This window comes from Capra hircus, chromosome 16, assembly GCF_001704415.2.
Source record: "Capra hircus breed San Clemente chromosome 16, ASM170441v1, whole genome shotgun sequence".
Lineage (NCBI taxonomy): Eukaryota > Metazoa > Chordata > Mammalia > Artiodactyla > Bovidae > Capra > Capra hircus.
In genome coordinates, this window is record NC_030823.1 from 50,794,656 (window position 1) to 50,821,000 (window position 26,345).

The 26,345-nt window shown below is 47.7% G+C and overlaps 1 protein-coding gene across 1 annotated transcript in view; it reads right to left on the reverse strand.

Moving 5' to 3' along the window:
- The window catches only part of TMEM51 (transmembrane protein 51), a 56,019-nt gene extending 30,845 nt beyond the window's left edge, over positions 1-25,174 (reverse strand). The window contains exon 1 of the mRNA XM_018060596.1: positions 25,070-25,174. The gene's annotated coding sequence lies outside the window, so the exon portion shown is untranslated. The remainder of the gene's footprint in view (positions 1-25,069) is intronic.

Here is a 26,345-nt window from a genome sequence, read left to right on the forward strand (position 1 = left end):
ATTCAGAAAACGAAGATCATGGCATCTGGTCCCATCACTTCATGGGAAATAGATGGGGAAGACTTGCTGTGTCAGCAAGTCTTCTCCGCACAGCAGCCAAAATGAGCTTCTGGAAGTGCCCTTCAGCCACGTCACTCTCCTGCCTGCCTTCCTACTGTCTTCGGGAATGAAATCCAGCCACCTGGATCCTGGCTCCCTCTGTCTTCCGGTCCCAGCCACAGTGTGGTCCGTGGACCAGCAGTCTTGGAGGCCCTGCAGTTGGTTAGGGAAGCTGAACCTCAGGTCCACCTGGGCCCACGGGAGCAGCACCTGTATGTCCACAGGTGGCGCAAGGTACATCTCAAGTCTGTGAAGAGCTGCTCCAGGCTGCTCCTCGCCCCCACCCCGTGTTCCAACCACTCTGCCCCTCAGCCCTGGCTCCTTCTCATCTGTCACTTAAACATCGCTATCACACTGAGGTGCTTCCAAGTCAAATGTGTGCAAGTACTTGCCCTACGTGATCCTGCATCTTAATCTTAGCTTCCTGCTGGTTTGGGAAATAGCTATGAGGGCAACCTGCATTCATCTTGTTTGTTTAGGTTATGTTTTGCCTGACTTTTCCCTCCACCTGAACCATATCCCACACCCTAGAATAAGCTCCACGAGGGCAGACACAGGGCAGAGAGCACCAGGCACATAGCAGAGGCTCTGTAAATATTTCTGGAATTAATAATAGCCACAAGTATCGTGCCCCTACTATGTGTCATTAACTTTTCTTCACATGGGTTATCAGGTTTATTTCTCCTGAAACCGATAAGGTGAAATAGGTATTATTTATGATAATACCCATCTTGCAGATGAGGAAGCGGACGCACATGACGCATGGTCTCCTGGGTGGTAACAGGCAGAGTAGGGGTTCCACCTGGGAAATCTGACCCTGTGACTATGCCTGCTACCACTGCACAATCCTGCCCTCTTATTCATAAGTCAAACAACATTTTACATCCACTAGAGGCGCTTGACATGGGGAAGAATTTCCTTGAGTGCTTCTATAAAGTAAAGAATTCTGCTTTTGGGGAATCCTATTTCCTTCATGTGCTTTTTGGGTAAATGACATCTTTGTATTCAGAATCCACGTAAGCAAGTTCTGTCTATCCATATGTTCTCAAAGACTGCTGCTAGAAAACATTTTACTTCCAGACATGCGTCCAGAAACAAGCCTGACACAGAAGACCCACTGCCCACTCAAGCTAAAGAACAGTTGCTATTTCCGTGCCCTCTGTCTGGCGCTTCTTTACCCCTCACCACCACCTGGTAAGTAACTGATGTTCATCCCTGGAGATTAGTGTTTTTCTCAGGCCCTTTGTGCCTGGCCTCTCCCTCACTCTAAGAAGCATCAATCAAGTTCCTTCTCACTTGGGGCTGGACCAGGTACCCCAGCATCGCTGGGGGATGCTTATGACTTTGTTCAACCTCCCTGAAAGTCAAGGCCATGTACCCCCAGCACTGCATGGTCAGCACAATTACTTGAATATCCTAAGGACAGTGCCAGGCTGCCTTTAGGAGTTATCTTCCTTAATTTAGTCCTCAGGACAAGCTTTTACATAGGTATCATGGGGTCTCACTTTTGCTAAGAACCTGAAGTTCAGAGAGGTGAAGTAATTAGCCCAAGGTCACACAGCCCGTTGGTGAGATATCCAGAATTTGAACAGTTCAACCCAGAGTGGGGCTGGCAAATCGATAATCCCTTTGGCCCATGCTTGTTGAGTCTGTACTGTGCGCCAAGCACTGTGCTAAGACCTTGACAGCCTGATCTCACAGCAGCCTCAGGACGTGGGTGCCACAAGTGTACCCATTTAATAGATGAGGAAACTGAGGCTCTGAGAGGCAGACTGGTTTCTCCTCAGGCCAAGAAGAGAACAGGGGTTAGAATTCAGAAGAGATGCACTGCGCTGTGTGGCCCCTCTGCTCTCAGTTTAGTGAGGTCACACATTTTTCAATGTAAACCAGTCCTCGGAGTCTCGTGCAGACGTCAGGATGTTCTGGTTTAATGGTCTGCCTTTTATTTTGTTTTCAACCCAAAGAAAACAGAACAGCTTGAGAAACCCACACTGCGGTTCCCAAGATGCAGGCATTAAAAAAAAAAAAAAATCCACAAAGTCAATGAACAAAAGGGTTGTCTGTTCACCTTGAGCTCAGTCCCGTCCAGCACCTGCTACCACCCCATCCCCCAATCTGAGAACGAGCGTCAGTGAGGAGAGAAGCCTGTCACCGTCCATTTAGACATGATGGTGACTGTCAGCCCTGAGTCTCTTCCAGTGGAGTAAACATAAGGGTTAGGACCCATGGGACAAGGCTGGGAACAAGGCTTTGAGTATTTAAAATGAGAAAATCCATGAGAGGGTTCAACCACAGAACCTCAGATTCCCTGCACATGGCTCAAAAGGCTTTTGACTCCTCCTGTTGCCACAGGCCGCCCTGGAGAGACGTGCGTGCTCTCACAGTGGCGGTAAATAAAGCTGGCCGGGCTGACGGGCTGACCACGTGCAGGGTGCTATTCTGGATGGCACACACATTCTGACTCATTTCATCCTCACAGCAGCCTTTTAAGGCCAGGATTAGCACTCCCACTCTAGAGATGAGGAAACTGAGGCGGTTAAGCAGCTTGCCCAGCATTCCACAGCTGCTTGAGCCACGATGTGAACCCCCTTTCAGAACCAGTACACACAACCTTCCTGAAGGAGGACACATGTCTTGTTTAACCAGCGATGGAGTCTCATTCCAGGATGGGGGAGGGGGGATGCTTCTGCACCGATCCCCAAAAGTCTGATGGCAGACTGACTTGAGCTCTCAGTTTTGGCTCTGTAAAATGGGCATACGAATAGCACCTATACCCACAGGTTATTATAAGCATCAAGTTTGGCAATAATAGTTGTAACAGTCAACATTTACTATGCTTCCTCTGCTCAAGGCACCAGGAAGCACTGCCATCTTCTTCATTTCACAGATGAGGAGCAGAGAGAGTTGAGTCACTTGCACAAAGACATAGCTAACTATGGAGATGTGGGACCTAAGCCAGGCTGCCTCTGAGCTGAGGCACCTAAGAAACGTCCTAAGAGCAGCCTCTTACAAAATTCAGCTGTTGCGTATAACACAACAGCTCCCAAACACACAGCCAAAGTCATGATTTTTCTGGCGGGCAGGGAGACAGAACCCAGAGAAGGTCTGTCTAGTTCTGCCTGCTGTCCAGCACCAGGCAGATGTCTGCCGCCCTGTGCAGGAGTCCCGCCCTCTTGCCCCCGTACGGCAGACCCTGTGATGCCTGGCACACAGCCAGGATCAGTCCGGCGACTGAGGGTGCTTTGTGCAGGGCTTAGAGCTGGTCTTGCCAACTATCAGGAGTCAGCCCCAGGACCAGACTTTGACTGAGTTAGGTTTATGCTTAGAAACAGACCAACAGTAAATGCTCAACATCTTCTAAGACTCAACTGTTCTGGTCAGAAGAGACTTCAGCAATGAAAGTCCAGGGTGCCCACCCAGGGCTGAGGCTGTCTGTGCCAGATACCCCGGGACCCCACTCAAGACCGCTGACTCTGAGTTGCCAGGGCTGGGGTGGAGGCATCTGCTCATTTACTTGATTACTTAAAGTATAACTCGTAGGCATCTCGTAGATGGCATAGGTCTTAGTGTACAGTTTGATATGTTTTAACAACATCTGTCCATGTAACTACCGCTGGGATCAAGACACAAGCCATTCCCAGAAAGTTCCCTGTGTGCGCTTTCCTCCGGTCAACCCCTGGCCCAGGTAATCGCATTCTGTCACTACACGTTAGTTCTGCCTGCACTTCTAGAAATTTACCTAAATGAGCCAAGAGAGCGTGTGCCCTGTCTGCTTCTTCGTTCATCCACCGTGTCGTCTGTGTCTGTAGTTCATTTGGTTCCTTTCCTTCGCGTAGAAGTCCATCGTGTGGTTGCTGTTGTTTCGTTGCTAAGTCATGTCCAACTTTTTTATGACCCCATGGACTGTAGCCGGCCAGGCTCCTCTGTCCATAGGATTTCCCAGGCGAGAGTACTGGCAAGGGTTGCCATTTCCTTCTCCAAGGGATCTTCCTGACCCAGGGATTGAACCCGGGTCTCCTGTATTGCAGGCAGATTCTTTACTGTCTGAGCCACCAGGGAAGCTCAAAGTCGTAAGAGGGGAATAATAAAAAGTGTGTCTGTCTACTGGAGCTGCCAGAGGAAGTCATGAGCTCAAGTGTGTGGGGCATTTACCACCATCAGTTGGTACTGATGCAGTACTAGGACTTTACCTTGCTTCTATCTTAGGTTCAGGGATGCAGTGGGTGACTGCTGACAACTGAGAAATACTCCCCAGTGCACAGAATGTGGGCACAGAAGACAAGGCTGTCTTGTGTACCTGGCTGTTCCTTCCAAGTATTTTCTCTCTCCACTGGATCTCAGCTTGAATCCACCTTGTCCACAATGCTCCTAATAATCCATGTGCTTAGCTCTCTAGAGCTAAACAGTGAGCTCTCCTGAGAGTCAGGGGGCCCCAGCTTCTGCAACCCAGGGAGGGAGGGGAGCAAGCTACTTAACTGAGTCTCAGTTTACTCATCTGTGAAGTGGGCATCATAATAGAACAACCTTTAGTGTATTGTCATGGGATTTAAGTATCCAGTCAGTTCAGTTCAGTTGCTCAGTTGTGTCCAATTCTTTGTGACCCCATGGACTGCAGCACACCAGGCTTCCCTGTCCATCACCAAATCCCAAAGCTTGCTCAAGCTCATGTCCATCAAGGGGGTGATGCCATCCAACCATCTCATCCTCTGTTGTCCCCTTCTCCTCCTGCCTTCAATCTTTCCCGGTACCAGGGTCTTTTCCAATGAGTCAGCTCTTCACATCTGGTGGCCAAAGTACTGGAGCTTCAGCTTCAGCATCAGTCCTTTCAGTGAATATTCAGTACTGATTTCCTTTAAGACTGACTGGTTTGATCTCCTTCAAGAGTCTTGTCCAACACTATAGTTCAAAAGTATCCACTGCTGCTGCTGCTAAGTCGCTTCAGTCATGTCTGACCCTGTGTGACCCCAGAGACAACAGCCCACCAGGCTTCCCTGTCCCTGGGATTCTCCAGGCAAGAACACTGGAGTGGGTTGCCATTTCCTTCTCCAAAAGTATCTACTACCTTCTGCCATTTTTCAGGCAACTTCACAATTTCATCTTTCCAAAGCTTTCTTTTTGAACAAAGAACTGTTCCAGGTGCCTCTTACAGTCCTCCAAGGAATTAAAATATTTTTCCAGTAAGAGAATTTTGTAAAGACCACAATAAATGGAAATCCGAAAGTGCAATGTCTGGTGAATTTCAGTGTGATGAATCAGAACTTCCCAGTCAAGCTCAAGTGTGTGCCCGGTCATCAAAGAAACATGTGGTTTTGTGTTATCCTGGTGGAGGATTACGTGTTTTCTGTTGACTAATTCCAGATGCTTTTTATCGAGTTCTGCTTTCAGTTGGTCTAATTGGAAGCAGTACTTGTTTGAATTAATCATTTGGTTTCCTGGAAGGAGCTCATAATAGAGGACTCCCAATCCCACCTATATACAAGACCACCTCCTCTGGAAGACCAAACTTTGGTGTGGATGGGGCTTCATATCACTTGCCCCTCGATCTCTTCCTTTCCACATTATTGTACAGTATCCACTTTTCATTGCCTGTCAAAATTCATCTTAAAAATGGAACATTTTTGGCACATTATTAATAAGTAGAGAACTGCATGTAGAAATATGATCAAAAAGGGTTTTTTCATTTAACTTACGTGGAACCCAAACATCAAATTGATTAATATAACTAAGCTCAGTGCAAATGATTTTCAAGGCTTGCCTTGGACATTTTGAGTATGTCAGCTATTTCCTATGTGGTGTAACATTGATTGTTCTCAGTTAATGTCTCGATTTGATCGCTATCAACTTCATCTGGTCTATCCAACCATAGAGCATCATCTAGTGAGAAATCGCCAACATGAAACTTCACAAACCACTTCTGACATGTTCAATCCGTCAGAGCAACTTCTCCATATATTGCACAAAAACTTTCTTTGCTTTTCAGTTTTGTTTTGACCTTTTCTGAAATAATAAAGCCAAGTATGCAAAAATGTTGCTCCGCCCACCCATTTTCAATATTAAAACAACTAAGCAAACATTCACCAGTTTTGATAAGTTTTTTTTTTTAATGCACGCTGATATGAGAGTGGTCACAATGCAATCTAACAATTGTTTCGAATGAAGTCAAAGACAACTAAACGCTGCTAGAGCCATCTTCCAGAAAAAAAGCAAACGAACCTTTGGGCCAACTCAATAAGCAATCAATAAATGTTACCACAAACACTGTCGTCTGGTGATAGTCCTGAGGAGCCTGTGGCACCTTCCATCCTGCCAGAGGCTAGAAGCTCCATGAAGACAAGGCCCTTGTCACACAAAACCACCTGGAATCGGTGTCCACAGCCTCAGGATGTTCTCCGGCTGCACTGAACCAGGAGGAGGCCACTCACTGTTCCTCAGGACCCCTCCAGGAAGGCTGAGTCCCCAGCAGTGAAGGGAGTTTCTTCTGGATGTTGAGGGTGTGCCACCGCTCTAGGTGGCTGAGGGGGCAGCCCCACTGAGGGAGGGGAGAATTCACGAGGCCCAGACGGGATGACGGGAACCAGGAAGGACCCTGTGTGCACCCTACGCGAGCCCCTTGTTCCAGGAGAGGACGCTGGGGTCCTGGGGAATGAGGGTTGCCAGAAAACAACTATTTCAGTACTCTTCACACTTAACAGACAAGAGTGTAGGCCGTCCCAGAGGGTGAGTGCAGCCTCGAAATGTGGTGTGGTCAGCTTTTATGTGCTGGGTAATTTCATTGGCTAATGAGTGAAAGGATTATTCCAGCTGTTTGGGGGAAGGAGTGAAGATTTCCAGGAATGGGGCCACCACCCACTTTTTGGTCTTCGATGGTCTTAGAACTGTAATGTTGCCTCTGGGTGTGTGATTTAGCTTGCTGATGTGTTACTGTTGTTGTTCAGTCACCAAGCTGTGTTCCACTCTCAGTGACACCATGACTGTAACACGCCAGGACTCCCAGTCCTTCACCATCTCCCGGGGTTCGCTCAAACTCGTGTCCATTGAGTCTAGGATGTCATCCAAGCATCTCATCCTCTGTCATTCCCTTCACCTCCTGCCTTCATTCTTTTCCAGTATCAGGGTCTTTTCCAATAAGTTGGTCCTTTGCATCAGGTAGCCAAAATATTGGAGCGTTAGCATCAGTCCTTCCAATGAATATCTAGGGTTGATTTCCTTTAGGATTGACCAATTTGATCTCCCTGCAGTACAAAGGACTCTCAAGAGTCTTCTCCAGCAGTACAGTTCCAAAGTATCAATTCTGAGGCACTCAGCCTTCTTTATGGCCCAAATTTCATATCCATACATGACTACTGGAAAAACCATAGCTTTGACTATACGGACCTTTGTAGGCAAAGTGATATCTCTACTTTTTAGTATGCTGTCTAGGTTTATCATAGCTTTTCTTCCAAGGAGCAAATGTCTTCTAATTTCACGGCAGCAGTCACCATCTGCAGTATATTTGGAGCTCAAGAAAATAAAGTCTGTCATTGTTTCCATTGTTTTCCCATCTATTTGCCATGAAGTGATGGGACCAAATGCCAGGATCTTAGCTTTCTGAATGTTGAGTTTTAAACCAGCTTTTTCACTCTCCTCTTTCACCTTCATCAACAGGCTGTTTAGTTCCTCTTCGCTTTCTGCCATTAGAGTGGTATCATCTGCATATCTGACATTACCAATATTTCTCCTGGCAATCTTGATTCCAGGTTATGATTCACCCAGCATTTCTTATGATGTACTCTGCATGTAAGTTAAATAAGCAGAGTGACAATACATAACCTTGACTTATTCCTTTCTCACTTTTTGAACCAGTCCATTTTTCCATGTCCAGTTCTAACAGTTGCTTCTTGACCTGCATACAGTTTCTCAGGAGGCAGGTCAGGTGGTCTGGTATTCCCATCTCTTTAAGAATTTTCCACAGTTTGTTGTGATCCACACAAAGGCTTTAGTGTAGTCAAAGAAGCAGAAATTTTTCTGGAATTGTTTTGCTTTTCCTATGATTTAACAGATGTTGGCAGTTTGATCTCTGGTTCTTATGCCTTTTCTAAATCCAGCTTGAACATCTGGAAGTTCTTGATTCACATACTGTTGAAGCCTAGTGTGGAGGATTTTGAGCATTACTTTGCTAGCATGTGAAATGAGTGCAATTGCACAGTAGTTTGAACATTCTTTGGCATTGCCCTTCTTTGGGATTAGAATAAGACTGGCCTTGACCACAATATCATGGTTATCTGGGTCATTAAGACCTATTTTGTACAGTTCTTCTGTGTATTCTTGCCACGTCTTCTTACTCTCCTCTGCTTCTGTTAGGTCCTTATTGTTTCTGTCCTTTACTGTGCCATCTTTGCATGAAATGTTCCCTTGGTATCTCTAATTTTCTTGAAGAGATCTCTAGTCTTTCCCATTCTATTGTTCTCCTCTATTTCTCTGCATTGTTCACTTAAGAAAGCTTTCATATTTCTCCTTGCTATTCTCCGGAATTCCGCATTCGGTTGGGTATATTTTTCCCTTTTTCCTTTGCTTTTCGCTTCTCTTCTCAGCTATTTGTAAGGCCTCCTTAGACAACAGTTTTGCCTTGCATTTCTTTTTCTTGGGGATGGTTTTGGTCACTATCTCCTGTATAATGTTACAAACCTCTCATAGTTCTTCAAGCACTCTATCAGATCTAACCCCTTGAATCTATTTGTTGCTTCCACTGTATAATCATAAAGGATTTGATTTAGGTCATACCTGAACGGCCAAATGGTTTTCCCTGCGCTGTGCTTAGTCACTTAGTCGTGTCTGACTCTTTGCGACCCCATGGACTACAGCCTGCCAGGCTCCTCTGTTCATGGGGATTTCCCAGGCAAGAATACTGGAGTGGGTTGCCTTGCCCCCTTCAGGGATTTTCCTGACCCCGGGACTGAACCCAGGTTTCCCGCATTGTAGGTGAATTCTTTACCATCTGAGCCACCAGGGAAGCCCAAGAATATTGGAGTGGGTAGCCTATCCCTTCTCCAGGGGATCTTCCTGACCCAGGAACTAAACTGGGCCTGCATTGCAGGTGGATTCTTAACCAGCTGAGCTACCAGGGAAGCCCATTTTCTACACTTTAAGTCTGAATTTTGCAATAAGGTTTTCATGATTTGAGTCACAGTCAGCTCCTGGTCTCGCTTTTCCTGACTACATAGAGCTTCTCCATCTTTGGTTACAGAGAATATAATCAATCTGATTTCGATATTGACCATCTGGTGATGTCCACATACAGAGTTGTCTCTCGTGTTGTTGGAAGAGGGTGTTTGCTATGACCAGTGCATTTTCTGGCAGAACTCTGTTAGCCTTCGCTTTGCTTCATTTTGTTCTCTAAGGTCAAATTTGCCTGTTACTCCAGGTATCTCTTGACTTCCTACTTTTGCATTCTAGTCCCCTGTGATGAAAAGGACATCTTTATCTGGTGTTAGTTCTAGAAGGTCTTGTAGGTCTTCATAGAACTGTTCAATTTCAGCTTCTTGTGGCACAGACTTGGATTACTATGATGTTGAATGGTTTGCCTTGGAAACAAATGAGATCATTCTTTCGTTTTTGAGACTGCATCCAAGTATTGCATTTTCGACTCTTTTGTTGACTATGAAGGCTACTCCATTCCTTCTAAGAGATTCTTGCTCACAATAGTAGATATAATGGCCATCTGGATTAAATTTGCCCATTCCCATCCATTTCAGTTCACTGATTCTTCAAATGTCAATGTTCACTTAGCCATCTCCTGTTTGACCACATCCAATTTACCTTGATTCATGGACCTAACATTCCAGATTCCTATGCAATACTGTTCTTTACAGCACTGGACTTTACTTTTACCACCAGACACATCCTCAACTGGCATCATTTCTGCTTTGGCTCAGCCTCTTCATTCCCTCTGGAATTTCTCTGCTCTTCCCCAGTAGCACATTGGACACCTACCAACCTGGGGGGCTCATCTTCCAGTGTCATATCTTTTTGCCTTTTCACGGAGAGAAACACACTTCACAGACAAGAGTGAGGGCTGTCCCAGAGAGTGAATGCAGCCGCAAAACGCGGTGAAGTTAGCTTCTATGGGCTGGGTAATTTCACAAGCTAATGAAGGGAGGATTATTCCAGCTGTTTGGGGGAAGGGGCAGAGACTCCCAGGAATTGGGCACTGTTCACTTTTTGGTCTTTGATGGTTGGTCTTGGAACTGTCACGGCGCCTCTGGGAATGTCATTTAGCTTGCTGATGTGTTACGGTGAGCGTGTCCTGAGGAGTCGGCTTGTCTGCCATCGTGGACCCATTCAATCCTAATCAGTTTATGCTGTATCCTCGGCCTATATCATTCTTTCAAAGGTTGTACCCTGCCTGCTTCCCTCCTGTTTCAGTCCTTCTCCATAGACTTCACCTCCAGACTTCCTAATTACAGTGTGAAAGGCCACCATTCTCCCAGTGACTTGGGCCGGAAATTTCAGTGTCCTTGAGCCTTCTCTCCCCTCCTCACCCCATTCCCAACCCACACACATACCTAGGTCTCAAATTGGCCACCTGGGGGGGTGGGGGTGGGGCTATATCTGGCCCACCGATATGTCTTATTTGGCCCGTGAAGTTTTATTTATTTTATATATTATAGAGTAGCTGCCAATATTGAGAACATGGTGATCTCATACATAAAACTTGAAAACCTGGCAACCCAGGGCCTGATTCTCACATGTAACAGGCAGCTGGTGCTGAGCTGCAGCTGTCTCCTAGGCAAGGGGCCTGCCTTGTGCTTTGCCACAATCCCCACCACTCCCTGCCGCCTTATCTCTGGCCTGACACTCTCAAGGTCCACTTTCACGTTCCCTTGGTTCCCAAACTTGTTTCTTTTTTTTTTCTCAAAGCCTCTCTTTGCAGTGATTCTTCCTGCCCCACCCACCTTCCCCTCCTATTTCTCAGGACTGGTTGATTTCGAGACTTACTAAAAACCTGCTTCTCTAAGGATTTCTCAGCCTATAAGTGCAGCCACACAGCCCTCCAGCCATTGTGTCGGTCAAAACACCAAAGGAGTCCCCTCATAGCCTACAGGACAAAGTCCAAACTCCTGGGAAGGTGTGGACTGCCCCATGCTTACTCAACCTTACTCCTGGTGTTCCTGAATGAATGAGCCTTGGGTGCAGGGCTCTGTACCAGGCACCAGTGGTACCGGCATGGATTAAAAACCTGCTCTCTAGCAGGATCAAGATCAGTGCAACGTCAGGGATACATCCAAGGGAAACAGTCCTGATGTCAGCCTTCACGTCACGTGGGTCTGTCTCCCAGCCTCTGCACACTGAGACTCTGGCCCTTGGCTTCCTCCCCTCCCTCCAGCTAACCAGGAAGGCCACACCTCTTTCCCACATCCAGCTGATTCTCCTCCCCTACAGCCAGCAGGAAGCAGCTCTCCTCTGAGCCATTGATGGGAGGCACTGGTCTCAGCCAACTGCAACTGGCCACTCACACATGTCTTGAGGAAGTCATTTTCACCCCTACCTTCTGTCTTTTGTTGTTCAGTTGAATTCAGTTCAGTCACTCAGTAAAGGGGGAACACGGTGCTTCAGGCAAGGTGATGTAGGAAGATCTCTCAGAAACAGGGACATTTCAGCTGAGACTGTCAAGGTGGCAACCCAGCAAGATGGGGAGTCCCAGGCAGCCCTGAATGACTTGGTGGATCTTAAGTCGCCCACCCAACACATTAGGTCCTGACCTACTAAGTCTCTTAAGCTGGTGAAATGTGGGGTTGTTTGCACAGTAGCTGGCATACTCCGACCTCAGTTTCCCCATGTTGTAGAACTATTATGAGGATCAAGGAGTTAGGGGTTAATACATGAAAAATGCTTACAAAAGTGTCTGGAGCAATTGCTACAAACATTTAAACTAATATTAGAAATACCTTGTAAGGTCAGACCTTCTGGCCAGTCAGCCTGCCAAACCGAAATGGGGGTGATGTAAAACTTGATTACCCTCCCTACCACTCCCCACCCCCACAACTCCATCAAGGATATTGACCCCATGAAGGATATTTCCCCAAACATTTGGGACTTTCATGACCCACTGGATATGGCTCTGCCTCCCAGGAATTTCCCTAAACTCATTTTGAATTATTTTTCAGCCTGAAACTCTCTGTTAGGAAGCACTTTGTCTTGCTCCTGTCCATGAGAACTTCCCAGTAGCTGGACAACTTCATTCCAGTTCTGAGTAACTGGACAAGAACATAGAAGTGTTCTAAAGCCTCAGTCATTAACTTCCCCACATGCGATGAGTTAGCAGTAACACTCAGGGCTGAAGAACTGCTCAAATTTCATCCCTGGTGGCTCAGCCAGGCACACTTCCCTGTTCAACCTATGGCTCCATCAGTTTCCAATCACAAAGTTAATCACCAATGATCCATAAATTCAGAACTTGTATCCCCCATTATCTTCTGTTTATCTGTAAAAGGTTATTTCTCTTATACCACTGGCCATGCTTCTCCCCACCCCCTTATTTTGGTACATAGACCCCTTTAAAAAATCTTATGGAAGCTACTGACCTTCCACAAAAAATGCAGAGATGGAAGGTCTGACAGGAAATTTCAGGTGGTTAGTGGGTCCTTAACCCTCTTCTGAGGATCATGATATGAGTTATTAGAAGTCTAACATTACCCAACAATTTCAAAATGATCCAGACAACTATAATGTTTTATTGTTTGATTTCCAGGAGAATATCCAAAAACTGCCTTTACAAACATCATTATATGCATAGAAAATTTCTGGAACCATATATAAGAAATTATGAACCATGGTTCTTTTTGGGAAAAGGGATCAAGGGTCTGGGATAAGAGGGAGATTTACATTTTTTCATTGGCTATGGTTCTACACTGTTTGACTTTTAAAATCATATATAAAAATATTTTCTAATTAACTGCTAATTAAAAAGTTAGTAAAAAGTTATTTAAGTTAGGAACTATATATATAAGCCATCGTTAATTCCTCTTCTGTGACACAGGGAAGGGGGAGGTGGTCAGCAGGGAAAAGTCAACTTACTTCCTGGCAGAGTTGAATCCACATCAGCTGGGGAAAAATGCAAAGTATCAGTCAAGGAGAGATGGCAAATTGTTTCTACTGGGTATTCAACCCGGGTCATTAATGTTCCACATTGCAGAGGAGGCTGCTATTAATATTTCATTAGGTGTCAGCAGATTTGATGTCTGCTGAGGACCCACTTCCTGGCTTGTGGATGGCAGCCTTCTCACTGTGTCCTCATATGGCCTTTCCAGGAGATCTCTCTCTCTTCATGTAAGGGCACTAATCCCAGGAGGACAGTCTCACTCATGGCCTAATCAAAAGCTAATCATCTCCCATAAGCCCTGTGGGTTAAGGCTTCCACATGTGAATTTTGGGGGAACACAGACATTCAGCCTAGAACAGACAGCTTTCATACTCACAGATGAGTGAGCTGCTGCGGTTCCCGCCTAACTCCTATCTCAGCTTCCTAAGCCTCCCGCACAATTGCACTCATCTTGCATGCTAGCGAAGTAATGCTCAAAATTCTCCAACCCGGGCTTCAACAGTACGTGAACCATGAACTTCCAGATGTTCAAGCTGGATTTAGAAAAGGTAGAGGAACCAGAGAACAAATTGCCAACATCCGCTGGATCATTGAGAAAGCAAGAGAGTTCCAGAAAAACATCTATTTCTGCTTTATTGACTACATCAAAGCCTTTGACTGTGTGGATCACAACAAACTGTGGAAAATTCTTCAAGAGCTGGGAATATCAGACCACCTGACCTGCCTCTTGAGAAATCTGTATGCAGGTCAAGTAGCAACAATTAGAACTGGACATGGAACAACAGACTGGTTCCAAATCAGGAAAGGAGTACGTCAAGGCTGTATATTGTCACCCTGCTTATTTAACTTATATGCAGAGTACATCATGCGAAATGCTGGGCTGGATAAAGCACAAGCTGGAATCAAGACTGCCGGGAGAAATATTAATAACCTCAGATATGCAGATGACACCACACTTATGGCAGAAAGTGAAGAAGAACCAAAAAGGCTATTGATGAAAGTGAAAGAGGAGAGTGAAAAAGCTGGCTTAAAACTTAACATTCAAAAAACTAAGATCATGGCATCTGGTCCTATCACTTCATGGCAAGTAAATGGGGAAAGAATGGAAACAGTGAGAGACTTTAGTCATGTATGGATGTGAGAGTTGGACTATAAAGAAAGCTGAGTGCCAAAGAATTGATGCTTTTGAACTGTAGTATTGGAGAAGACTCTTTAGAGTCCCTTGGACCGCAAGGAAATCAAACCAGTAAATCCTAAAGGAAATCAGTCCTGAATATTCACTGGAAGGATTAATGCTGAAGCTGAAACTTCAATACTTTGGCCACCTGATGTAGAGAACTGACTCATTGGAAAAGACCCTGATGCTGGGAAAGATTGAAGGCAGGAGGAGATGGTTGGATGGCATTACCAACTTGATGGACATGAGTTTGAGCACGCTCTGGGAGTTAGTGATGGACAGGGAAGCCTGGCATGATGCAGTCCATGGGTTCACAAAGAGTTGGACACAACTGAGAAATATTAATAACCTCAGATATGCAGATAACACCACACTTATGGCAGAAAGTGAAGAAGAACTAAAAAGGCTATTGATGAAAGTGAAAGAGGAGAGTGAAAAAGCTGGCTTAACTGAACTGAAGCCTAGGAAAGGAAACCCAGATGTTCAAAGTTAAAAATGGGAAAAGAATCACCTGGAATGATGGCTACTATTTGCAAATCCCCCTTGTGGCTCAGCTGGTAAAGAACCTGCCTACAATGTGGGAGACCTAGGTTCAATCCCTGGGTTGGGAAGATCCCCTGGAGAAGGGAAAGGCTACCCACTCCAGTATTCTGGCCTGGAGAATTCCACGGACTGTATAGTCCACTGGGTCACAAAGAGTCAGATATGACTGAGCGACTTTCACTTTCTATGGCTTACAAAGTACTTTACCTAGGAGTGACCCTTAGAGGGTCTGCAAAAACCCTATAAGACTTGTAAAAGTAAAATATTTTCTCTTGTCATAAAACACTGCTTGTTTATTAAACAAAAATGAATAAACCTAGATTAGCACAAAGAAAATTAAAATCATCCATTGAGTAATGGATGTTATTCTGTTAACTACTGATACTATCTATGACGGTGCTGGACTTTGAGTTATTTGCAAATAGACTTATTTCTTTCACAAAAATGAGATCTTAATGCAATATGCTTTTGTGACCTTGAAATTTTTTGATATATAATGAACAATTTTTGCACATCCTCAGTATTCGTCTAAACTGTAATTTTTAGTGGTTGAGGACTATTCCAGTACATGACAGACCCCTAGTTTATTTAACCAAATCTCTACTTCCAGACATACAGTTGGTTTCTAATTTTATTGTTATTATTAAAAAAAAAAAAAACTGTTGAAACTAACTTCTTATACAATCATTTTTCCTCTAGATAAATTCCTGGTATTGAAACTGCTATGTATCTTCAAGCTTTGATATGCATTTTCAGAATGTCCTCCAATTTATATTCCCTCATCAGCTCCTGAAAGCACTGCCTCCCCACATTAGCATTCCCTTTTTAGTTTAAAATTGTTTAATTTTAAAAACATGTAAAAATTTTACATGTAAAAGATGGCTTTGTTTTAGTTAGCAATTTTCTTTCTTTTTCAAAAAAAGTTTTGGCTGTGCTGGGTCTTTGCTGCAGTGAGTGGGGTTCTCTAGCTGTGGCGCACAGGCTTAGTTGCCCTGTGGCTTATGAGATTTTAGTTTCCCAACCAGGGATTGAACCTGCATCCCCTGCATTGGAAGGCAGATTCTTAATCACTGGGCCACCAGGGAAGTCCCAGCCTTTTCTTAATATGATGAGGTTGAATGTGTTTTTTTCTTCTTCCTCCTCTTTTTTCTCCTATGTGCTTGTGGGCCAATGGCAATTCTTCTTTATTCCATTTCTTGACTACAGCCTTTAGCCTTTCCTTATGTGGGATGTGCTCAGCCACTCAGTCGTGTCCAACTCTTTGAGACCTACTGGCTGGTGGCCCATCAGGCTCCTATGTCCATGGGATTTTCCAGGCAAGAATACTAGAGTGGGTTGCCATTTGCTACTCCTGGGGATCTTTCTGATCCAGGGATCGAACCTGCATCTCCTGCATTTTAGGTGGATGCTTTACCACTGAGCCACCGAGGAAGCCCTTAGTCTTGTCTTTCTGAGTAGAAAAGATCCTGTCTGTGTCCAGAAAACAACCTCTTGTCTGGTTGTGTTGCAAATATTGCTGCAGTTTAACATTTGCTGTATCAAAGTTTTTTAATTTTAGGAGCCAAATCTATCAATCACTTTTTAGAATTCCTTTATAATTTGATCTTTCACTACAATGCTTCAAAAGCCTTTTCCTAAAAGGGGCCTGAGTAACTTTATAGTGGAGAAATCTTTTATGCATCACTTTGACCAAATGATCATGGTTAACATTTCCCAAAAGTCATGCTGATACCGTGGAAATCCTGACATGATGTCTTGAGAACACTTCACCTCTGCAGGAATCTTTCTGCAAACCTCAAACCTCAGTCTAATCATGAAAAGATATCAGACAAATCCAAAGTGAGGGACATCCTACAAAGCACTGTTCAGCACTCCTCAAAGCTTTTAAGGTCATGAAATTTAAGGAAAGACTGAGAAACGGTCACAGATCAGTAGAGATGAAGGGGATGTGAGAACTGAGTACAAGGTGGTATCATGGACTAGATCCCGATGCAGAAATGTGACAGTGGGGACACTGGTGAGAGCCAAATAAAGTCTGTCATTTAGTCAGTAGGAACGTGAATTTCTTCGTTTTGAAATGTGCACTTGGGTTATGTACAATGCCCCCCTCCCCCCCAGTTTTTCTTTTAGCTTTGACTGGGACAGAGAGCAGTCCAGGCAAAAAAGCCACCGAAGTCTGGGCTATGGGCAGCGGTGGAGGAGGAAAGTGAGTTAGGGAGTGGTTCCTGGTTCCTTCTGACCAAAGCACTGGGACTGTTGCAGGCCTCAGAGCTTTGACAGCAAAGGGGCCTAGCCCAGACTTGATCTTGCAGACAGCAAAGTGAAAGTGAAAGCGTTAGTCGCTCAGTCTCGTCTCACTCTCTAGGACCCTATGGACTGTAGCCCACCAGGCTCCTCTGTCCATGGGATTCTCCAGGCAAAAATACTGGAGTAGGTAGCCATTTCCTTCTCAGGGGATCTTCCCAACCCAGGGATCGAAACCAGGTCTCCTGCATTGCAGATGGATTCTTTACCATCTGAGCCAGCAGGGAAGACCAGACAGTAGTGAAGTGGCAAAGATTTTAGTTCCCTGCCTGATGTGATTATTGGTTTATTTCATTTGTCTGTTTCCTAACTTACTGACCCCTCTCCCACCCCCACCGAATAAACTGTAAGCTCCAGGAGAGCAGGGAGTGAGTCTCACTTATGGAACACTTCACCCCAAAACCCTGAACACGTGGCCTGTAGAGAGAACTCAGCGAATACTGGTTGAATGAAAGAAATCAAGTAAATGGCTTTCCCCACCCCTCCCCATTCACTAGATGTGAATTTAGTGCCAGCCCATGTGAATTAAACTGTTTTATGCCACTGAGCCTTTGCACAGGCTGTGCCTCCGTCAGGCACAGCCACCGACCTTCTGTTTCCCGTCTAGGCTTCGGCTTAGACTGGGCCCTTTCTGAAAATCCTTCCTTGACTCTCCAAGTTTGGGTTAAACCACCTCCTTCAAGCTCTTGGGTTTCCTCCTCTCTGGTCAGCTGTATTGTAATGGTGACTCCTGGAAAGACTGGCCTACCTATGGGGGCAGAACTGGCCTCTTCAGTTTTCCACCAGCTCTGTGATCAAGACACAGTACTTAGTTCAGTTCAGTTTAGTTGTTCAGTCGTGTCCGACTCTTTTCGACCCCATGGACTGCAGCATGCCAGGCCTCCCTGTCCATCACCAACTCCTGGAATTTCCTCAAACTCACGTCTATTGAGTTGGTGATGCCATCCAACCAACTCATCCTCTGTTGTCTCCTACTCCTCCCGTCTTCAATCTTTCCCTGCATCAGGGAAATGAGTCAGTTCTTTTCAAATGAGTCAGTTCTTCGCATCAGGTGGCCGAAGCATTGGAGTTCAAGTTTCAGCATCAGTCCTTCCAATGAATATTTAGGACTGATTTCCTGTTGGATGGACTGGATGGATCTCCTTGCAGTCCAAGGGACTCTCAAGAGTCTTCTCCAACACCACAGTTCTAAAGCATCAATTCTTCAGTGCTCAGCTTTCTTTATGGTCCAATTCTCACATCCATACATGACTACTGGAAAAACCATAGCTTTGACAAGACACAGTACTAACAGTACATTTATTTACATGACAGCCTGTGGCAGCCAAAGACAACTTCCTCCCCACCCTCCACAGTAGAATCTGCATCTGTCAGTGTTTGAAAACAATTACCCAAGGGCAACTCCCATACATATCTTTACCCAGCACACTGCAGCTAATGAAGCTGAGTATTTGGAGTTGAGGTGTGAGTGTTTTGTTTTTTTATCATATTCCCCCCACTCCCAAGTTTCAAGAAACCATGCCCACACCCTAACCATCACAAGCCTGGCTGTGGTTGGGGAAAATGTGGACCAAGAGTAAGGTAAGTAAACTCTGTCTCTTCTAGACCAGCTGTGAAAAAGAAAAAGCAGCAAAGACATAAAATCTACCAAGCATTAGAGCCATGTGGTTCTAGGTCTTGAATAGAAGAAACAGTAGAACCTTCTGGAGACATCCAGAACAATACATCACATAAGTTGTTTAGTTGCTAAGTTGTGTCCTCTTCTGTGACCCCATGGACAATGGCCACCAGGCATCTCTGTTCATGGGATTTCCCAGGCAAGAATACTGGAGTGGGGTAATGCAAACTCCTCCAAAAGGACTTATGCCAGCATGCCACGCCTCCCAGGACTGCTACAGTCAGTGTCCCTGACCCCACGGCAGGCCACCGTTGACCCACGCCTTTAAAAAGGATCACAATCTTTAAAAGGACCTCACTCATCCAGTGAATTCTCATCTTGGCTCTGCCAAGATTTTCTGGGTGACCTTGGGCCCACTGCCTATAGGATGTTCCCATTAGGGAAGCTCTGGGGACATCAAAAAAAGAAATGCCAAAAGGCTTAATGAACCCTTGTTGTTTAGTCACTAAGTTGTGTCTGACTCTTTGCAATCCCACAGACTGCAGCACGCCAGGCTTCCCTGTCTTCACTATCTCCCAGAGTTTACCCAAATTCATGTCTGGTAATGCTATCTAACCAACCCTGTGATGTGTTTTAAATGCTGGCATTATATAGGTGCCTGTTTTGTGCACTGTGACAATTTAAGCTAGATCGTTGGCCGGATAGTTACAGGCTTTATGATAAACGTGAGTTCCTAGTGAACATACCAGTGTGGCTCAGAGGAGACTCAGGCTGCAGGGCCAACCTGTCTTCAGCCAGGAGCTCTGACTTTACTGACTTTCGCACCTCATCTGGAGACCCTTGTCAAGTGAGCCTGAGAGCCCACCTGCCCCGCAAAGGCCACTCTGTTTTCTGGCCTCCGTTTCTTCTTCTAAGAATCGAGGCAGCTTGACCAGCAGCAATTTTCTTTATTTAAAGTTGCAGAATCTCTTTAAAGGGATTTTTGCACCGTGATATCTGGAATATTTGTAAGCAGGGTTTCTTTCCAGCTGGCCCTCCATAAACCCCTGAGTTGCTTCTGGGACCCATTCAAGGAATCCCAAGTTTTCCAGGATCACAGTATAAAAACTGGTGAGCCAGAGCAGTGCTGCCCGAGGCTCTTACCCCGCTGCCTAGCTGCCTACAAATAATTGAGATGAAAGTTTCACTGAAGAATACTTCTCATGGCAGGAGATGCATTGCTTACTAGTTTACTTTCTTCTATTTCACTTCAAAAGAGACAGTGGAAAACCGTTTCACTGATTTTCAAACCCACGGGTAAGTCGCTGCCTGTAGTCTGTAAGCACAGCCTAAGGAACTTCTGAGATCACTTCCAGTATTGATCATCTCTAGTATTGAGATCACTTCTAGTATTGGCATTAGTAAAGCTCTTAGACTTCCTTGGTGGCTAAGTGGTAAAGTGTCAGTGCAGGAGATATGGGTTCGATCCCTGGATTGGTAAGATCCTGAGGAGTAGGAAATGGCAACCCATTCCAGTATTCTTGCCTGGAAAATTCCACGGACAGAGGAGCCTGGTGGGCTATAGTCTGTGGGGTCACAAAGAGTCAGACATGACTGAACCACTGAGCATGTACGCAGGCATGCAGTAAGGCTGTGATCCTATTAGAGGCTGAGAGATGCCAGGAAATCCTGTCCCCAAGGTGGAGTGCCTGACCTTATCACCTGAGTTGGTGGTAACACATTTTCTGCACATCTTTGCCACTGAAATACCTACTGTCCAAGACGCAGGGCTTGGAGACGAGCAAGCCAAATACTGACTTTTCTAGGGACCTGCACTTGCCACCCTGGTGCCTAGTCCTGGGGAAATCTGGGGAAGGGGTGATGACAACAGGGTGGGAGCTAGGTTGAAACCAACACAGCAAAGGATTGGAAGAAACAAAGCTCCCTCCCTCCTATAATCTGTGGATCACATCCACCCTACCCCACCCTGATAACTGAGGTCCTCCATTTCTAAGAGGCTTGATGACAATGTTTGCTTTAGATCTGGTAAACAGGACCCTTTCCCCAACACCCACGGTGATGCAGAGAAATGGCCCCTGGAAGTCCTACAGTGGTGAGTAATTTGCATACGGTTACAAAATTTGGGCTCAGTGGTAAAGAACATGCCTGCAATGCAGGCGATGCAGGAGACATGGGTTTGATTCCTGGGTTGGGAAGATCCCCTAGAGGAAGGCATAGCAACCTACTCCGGTATTCTTGCCTAGAGAATCCCATGGACAGAAAAATCTGGCAGGCTACAGTCCATAGTATAGCAAAGAGTTGGCCACAACTCAGCAACTGAGCATGCATGTGTGCATAGGATTCAGGCTACTGGAGTGTTCTGTCAGAGCCAACTCAATATTCTGGCCTCCTAAGTACCTTCCAGCCATCAGATAGTAGGAGCACACGAGACTGGCAGGTTAGAACCAGTGTGAAAAAGTTGTCACAAGAAAAGTACACATTATAATTATGAGTTGAAACACCAGAGTATGAAATAGCAGAGCAAGCAAGCTAAAAAAAAAAAAAAAGTCTGAATAAGACATCACCGTATGGACAGTGGGTGTCAGCACCTCGTGATATATTCCTTCCAAGTTTTCTACAATAAGCATGTACTTCCTTTGTAATCTGGGGGCAAAAATAACTTTAAGAGCCTGTCTCTCCAGGGGCACATGATAAAGTATGGTTCAGGGAGCAGCAAGTAAGTATAATCACTAGCTTAGTCCCTGGTGTGAATGTCAGTTTGAAGAGATAGGTCCTGAAAATGTCAAGACACATATATTCCTTGTTTTGGGCGGCCTCAGCATTTACTCCTTCTGGATGTGTGACTGTGGGTCTCCCCCTAAATTCCTGGCAGTGTGGAGTATACAGAGAGAGAGGTTCTTGGAGGGGGTGTGTGCTCTGATTTCTTTCTTTTTCCTTCAAGAACCATCCTTAAAATCATTCAAGACAAAATCAGGAAACTTGAATCCTAGCCCTAGCTCTGATCTCAGGCCTGTCCCTTCCCTTCCTTGGGCCTCAATTTCCCCATTTGTAAGGTCCCTTTTGGCTCTGATATTCTAAGAGCTAAAGGAACCAGCACTTAGATTTAAGGGTTGCTAAGCCTGATGAATCTAGGGCAAGAGAGAATAAGGGAACTATCGGCTGCTCGCCTGAGTAAACAACTCAGAGTAGAAAGCGAGGCCCAGCCTAGCATCCTGACACAGGGCTTGGGGCCGAGAGGAGGGAGGAGTTGAGAATCAGCCTGAGGTTCTCAGCAAATCCCCCGCCCCCAGAGCATGGCCTCTGGTCAGTGTCTTGGGGTTGTCTCCAAAGGGTAGGGCAGTCTGGCCTGGAGCAGACAAAGCCAAACAAGTGACCCGTTTATTTGTGGAGCCAGAGCTCCCAGCAAGGGTGGCCAGTGCACCAAAGGCTCAATCCAGAAGGGAGGAAAAAGCATTGCAAGGCTAAACAGGGCCACCTGTCCAAACTGGGGAGGAGTGAGACAGATGTTGAGACAACCTCCTCCCTGGACTAACCCAGGGCCTGGAACAAGCCTTTGACCTGACTGTGGCCAGTCTCCTGGGTAACAGGTTCCGCTGCTGACTTGCTGTGTGCCCTTGGGTGAGTTCCTTCCCTTCTCCTTAAATGAGAGGATATGCCTAGGTCCTCCTGTGGCAGGTGAAAGACCATGCATGGTCCACTTCCAAGTAAAGGAGACTTATAATCAAAAGAAGAGTACTCTTATAGCTGTCAACTGCAAAAAGAACTCCTCTAAGATTCAGAGCAAACAACAAAAGTGAAAGCAAAAGCCAGTGGCCAGAGCGGACCCTTCACCTCGAAGGCATCTGAAGTTCAGGAACTTCCCCGGCACTTAGGGAGAAAAGCCTTCTCAGTGCCTCAAATGAGAAGCCCACACTCAAAGGTCCTGAAGCTCCAATCTTCTCCAGCCCCAGGGCTCGGAGGGCTTTACTACCAGAACCATGACCCAGGAGTCCCCCAAAGGGGCAGGCTGTCCAGTGTAAATGCCAACAGCAGATGGCCTGCTGGCTCTGCTTCCAGCGTTGCCATTCCTCGCACAGACACAGGAACTCCTGGGCCCCATGACTTCTGGAGATGGAGAGCTGGAAAGTCACAACTGGACCAGCTTAAACCCTGCCAAGATTGAACCACCTCACTCTGGCAGGAGACAGGCTGGTAGTCTGAGCCTCACCCTATATCCACAAATCTCACCCTTGAGCAGTGGTCACATGTTAAGAGCACATGTTAATCTCTGCCTCCTGTATGGGGCTCCAGGTCAGTCTCCTTTATCATTCCCTCTGCCCCCACCAACCTGCAGGCCAGCCTCCTTCCTCTCTTCTATCAACCTTCTCCAAACTCCCTAACTTCTACACAGCTAGGTTTATCTTCCGAACGCATCAACAGGACTGAATCACTCTTCTGCTTAAAGAACTTGAACGGAATTTGTCCAGTGATGTATGCTGCGCACCCAGGACACTGCTTGGCCCACACAGGCATGCAGTCGACCCCTGTGGTTCCAAGATGTCTGCTGAATAAAGTCCCACCTGTGATGACCTGGCCCTGCCTCTCCAGTCCAGTTCATCCCAGATCCTCCACTCCCTTTACTTCCCCTCATCTTCCCATAAACCTGCCATGACCTGAACACCTCCTAGTACATCCTGTGCACCTTCATACCTCCATGCCTTTGCCTGCGCTGTTCCACCTCCCCAGACACCCTTCCTACCCCGTCCCTCCAGGAGACTCTACTTCACTATTTAATATCCCAACATTCTTTTCTTAGCAGGATCTCCTGGCATGCCTCACCCTGAGTTTCTTTCTTTCCTCTCTTCCTCCCTAACCCGGCACCACAGCTTCCTACAGAGGACTTGCCATGTGCTAGGCATGAATGTCCCACACCCTAGGTTATCATTCCCATTATACAGGTGTAGAAACTGAGGCTCACAGAGGCTGTGACAGCCCACTGTGGGTCACACAGCCAGGAAATGGTGGGGTCTGACTATATTGCCACCTCTTTAATACACTTGCCATTTACTATTCACTAGACTGGGAGCTCTCTGAGGCCCCTTGGCCTTGTACCCTCGGGGCAGGCCTGGGCCTTTGTCATGCTCGAGAGGCCCTAAACATTGAAACATTGTCAGTTCAGGACACCTAGAGGAACAGATCACAGTCAGCCCCCTCCCCTCCTCCTGTCTTCCGTGTTTTCTCCCGGTCTGGGCGGCACTTCTGCCAAGTTGGGGAGGGACTCATTTGGAGGGAAAGGGACTCCCTGCCAATTGCATTTGGCCCCATCAACCTAGGTCAAGATCCCCGTGTGAGGTCTGCAAAGTGCGAAGGCCTTTCACAGGTCCCCGAGCCGACTAGGAAACCCATCCTCAAGTGATCCCCTCAAAACGAAAGCCAGAAGCCAGCAATCGCAGACGCCAATCCCTCTCCTGCGGCTCAGCAGGCTGGCTCCGGTCCCGCCCACCGCGCTCTGGCCACGCATCGTTTCCGCGCTTCTGGACCACCGGCAAAGACAGGAGGGACCCGACCCGGGACCACACAGGCTTCTCTGGGCGCAGCACAGGTGCCCGGGGCCGCTACCTACCTGGAAAGTCCCGGGCGGGACCGGGGAAACCGCAGGGACGTGCAGCTTTCCCCGCCTTCGTCCTTCGGCTAGGAAAGCTTTCTGAAAGTGATTATCCTTGTTAATCAGACCCGGCGTTCGGGTCTTCATTTGTAGGTGAAGAAACCTGGTTACACAGGTTTCTTCACACCCCATTCGTCACCCTTTGCCTCTAGTACCTAAAACACACACACTCACGAACTTAAATCCCTTAAAAGTCTCCATTTCCAAAAAGGATTAAGGGATGGGGGAAAGGGCCTCGTTCGGGCAGCGCCAAAGTAGTTTCTTGGGACCTAGTGAGAAGTTCTGCCCTAAGCACCCGGGGAAGATGCCTCTTTGGCTACGGGTTCGGAACTGACAGGCGGATGGCACCTGTTCCCACCCTCCACCCCCAACAGGGAGCCCGGAGGCCGGCTGTCTCCTCTCAGCCGAAGCCAGCTGGCCCCAGCGCAATGCCCGGGAGCCGGGTGGTCCAGAGAATGCGAGTACGGAGTTCCTCCGCCGCAGACCCCGGGCAGGAAGCTCTCAGACTATCCTACAGACAGACCTGGACAGCCGTCGACTCCCTCCGGGGCCCCGTGGGGAACAGTCCCTCCGCCGGGCGCGGCGGGGCGGAAGGCGCAGACTCACCGGGGCGGCGGCGCTTCCAGCTTGGTCTCCGTCGGGCGGCCGGGGGCTGGGGGCTCCACGACCCCGGCCCCCTCCCCTAGGCTGCCTCCTTAGGGTGCCGCGATCCTGGGGCTGCGGGATCAGGGGAGGCTCGGTCGAAGGAGCACGGTGGCGGAGAGCGCGCGGCCAGCTCTCGGACTGGGATGTGGACGCAGGAAGCGCGGCCCCTGAGCGCCGGCGTGCGGGAGGGAGGGACCGAGAGAGGCGGAGGGCGGTGCCGGCCCCGAGTGGCCTCCGGCCCCGGGAGGCACCGCCCACCAGTCGACCCTCCCCCTCGGGCCTGCGGGCCACCTGGAGCCCCAGGGCACCGAGAAACCAGCAGCGAAGAGAAGACACCCACTCCCCAGATCGGCTGGGGGTGTGCGGGCCGAGGGCGTTGGACCGCAAGCAGTTGGCTAACCTGGAATGGCGGGGAGAGAGCAGCCTGCCCCTGCCCCCCGGGGCAGCGTTCGTGTGGCGCCGGGTGGGAAGGGCGTGTCGGCCGGGAGTCCGGGTTTTCAGTGTTAAGGAGACCAGGGAGTCCCTGCCAGACCCGGTGCAAGTGCAGAGGTTCAGCTCCGCCGGCCCGCCCGCCGCGCCTTTCCAGGTGGGGCGCTCACCTGGCCAGCTGGTGCGCCGGCCTCCCCGCCTCCCCTCCTCCTCCGCCCCCTCCTGGGGAGGCTGCCCTCCCCTCTTCACCCTCAGGCAGGGTCTGGGCGCCCGCACCTCCCAGGGCTGGTCCCTGCAAGGTGACTGATGGGCGGAGGTAGGTAAGGAGGAAGCGAGTTTTTGAAGAGAGTCATCTCAGGCCCTCGACTTGCCCCCACCCCCCATCCCGGGTCCCCTGAGCGCCCTCTGGGTCGCATACTTGAGCCTTGGTCGCGGTGGAGCCCCTCCAGGAGCCTGAGCCCGTGCCTGGGATGGGGGCACCCTGGCTTCTGCCTTCCCAGCTGGCGTCTTGTGTCCAGCTTTGCCGAGAACTTGCGCATGGAAGCTCCGGTTGGTGTCCTGCCGACTAGGTGGCAGGCGGGTGGACCGCCTCTGCTTAGATCTTAAGAGCTGCTGCCCGAGGCCTGGTTCTGGGCAGGGTGAACCACAGCTCGGAGGGCACCTCTGCCTCCTACCTGGAGGTTTGCCCTAGACCTGCACTTCTGGGACCCAGCCCGATTCTAAACGCAGGTAGCCATCCTCCTCCTCCTTCAATCTTAGACTGTTTTGCTTTCCAAGAGAGGTCAGATCAGGGTCCCTTTCTCCGAGT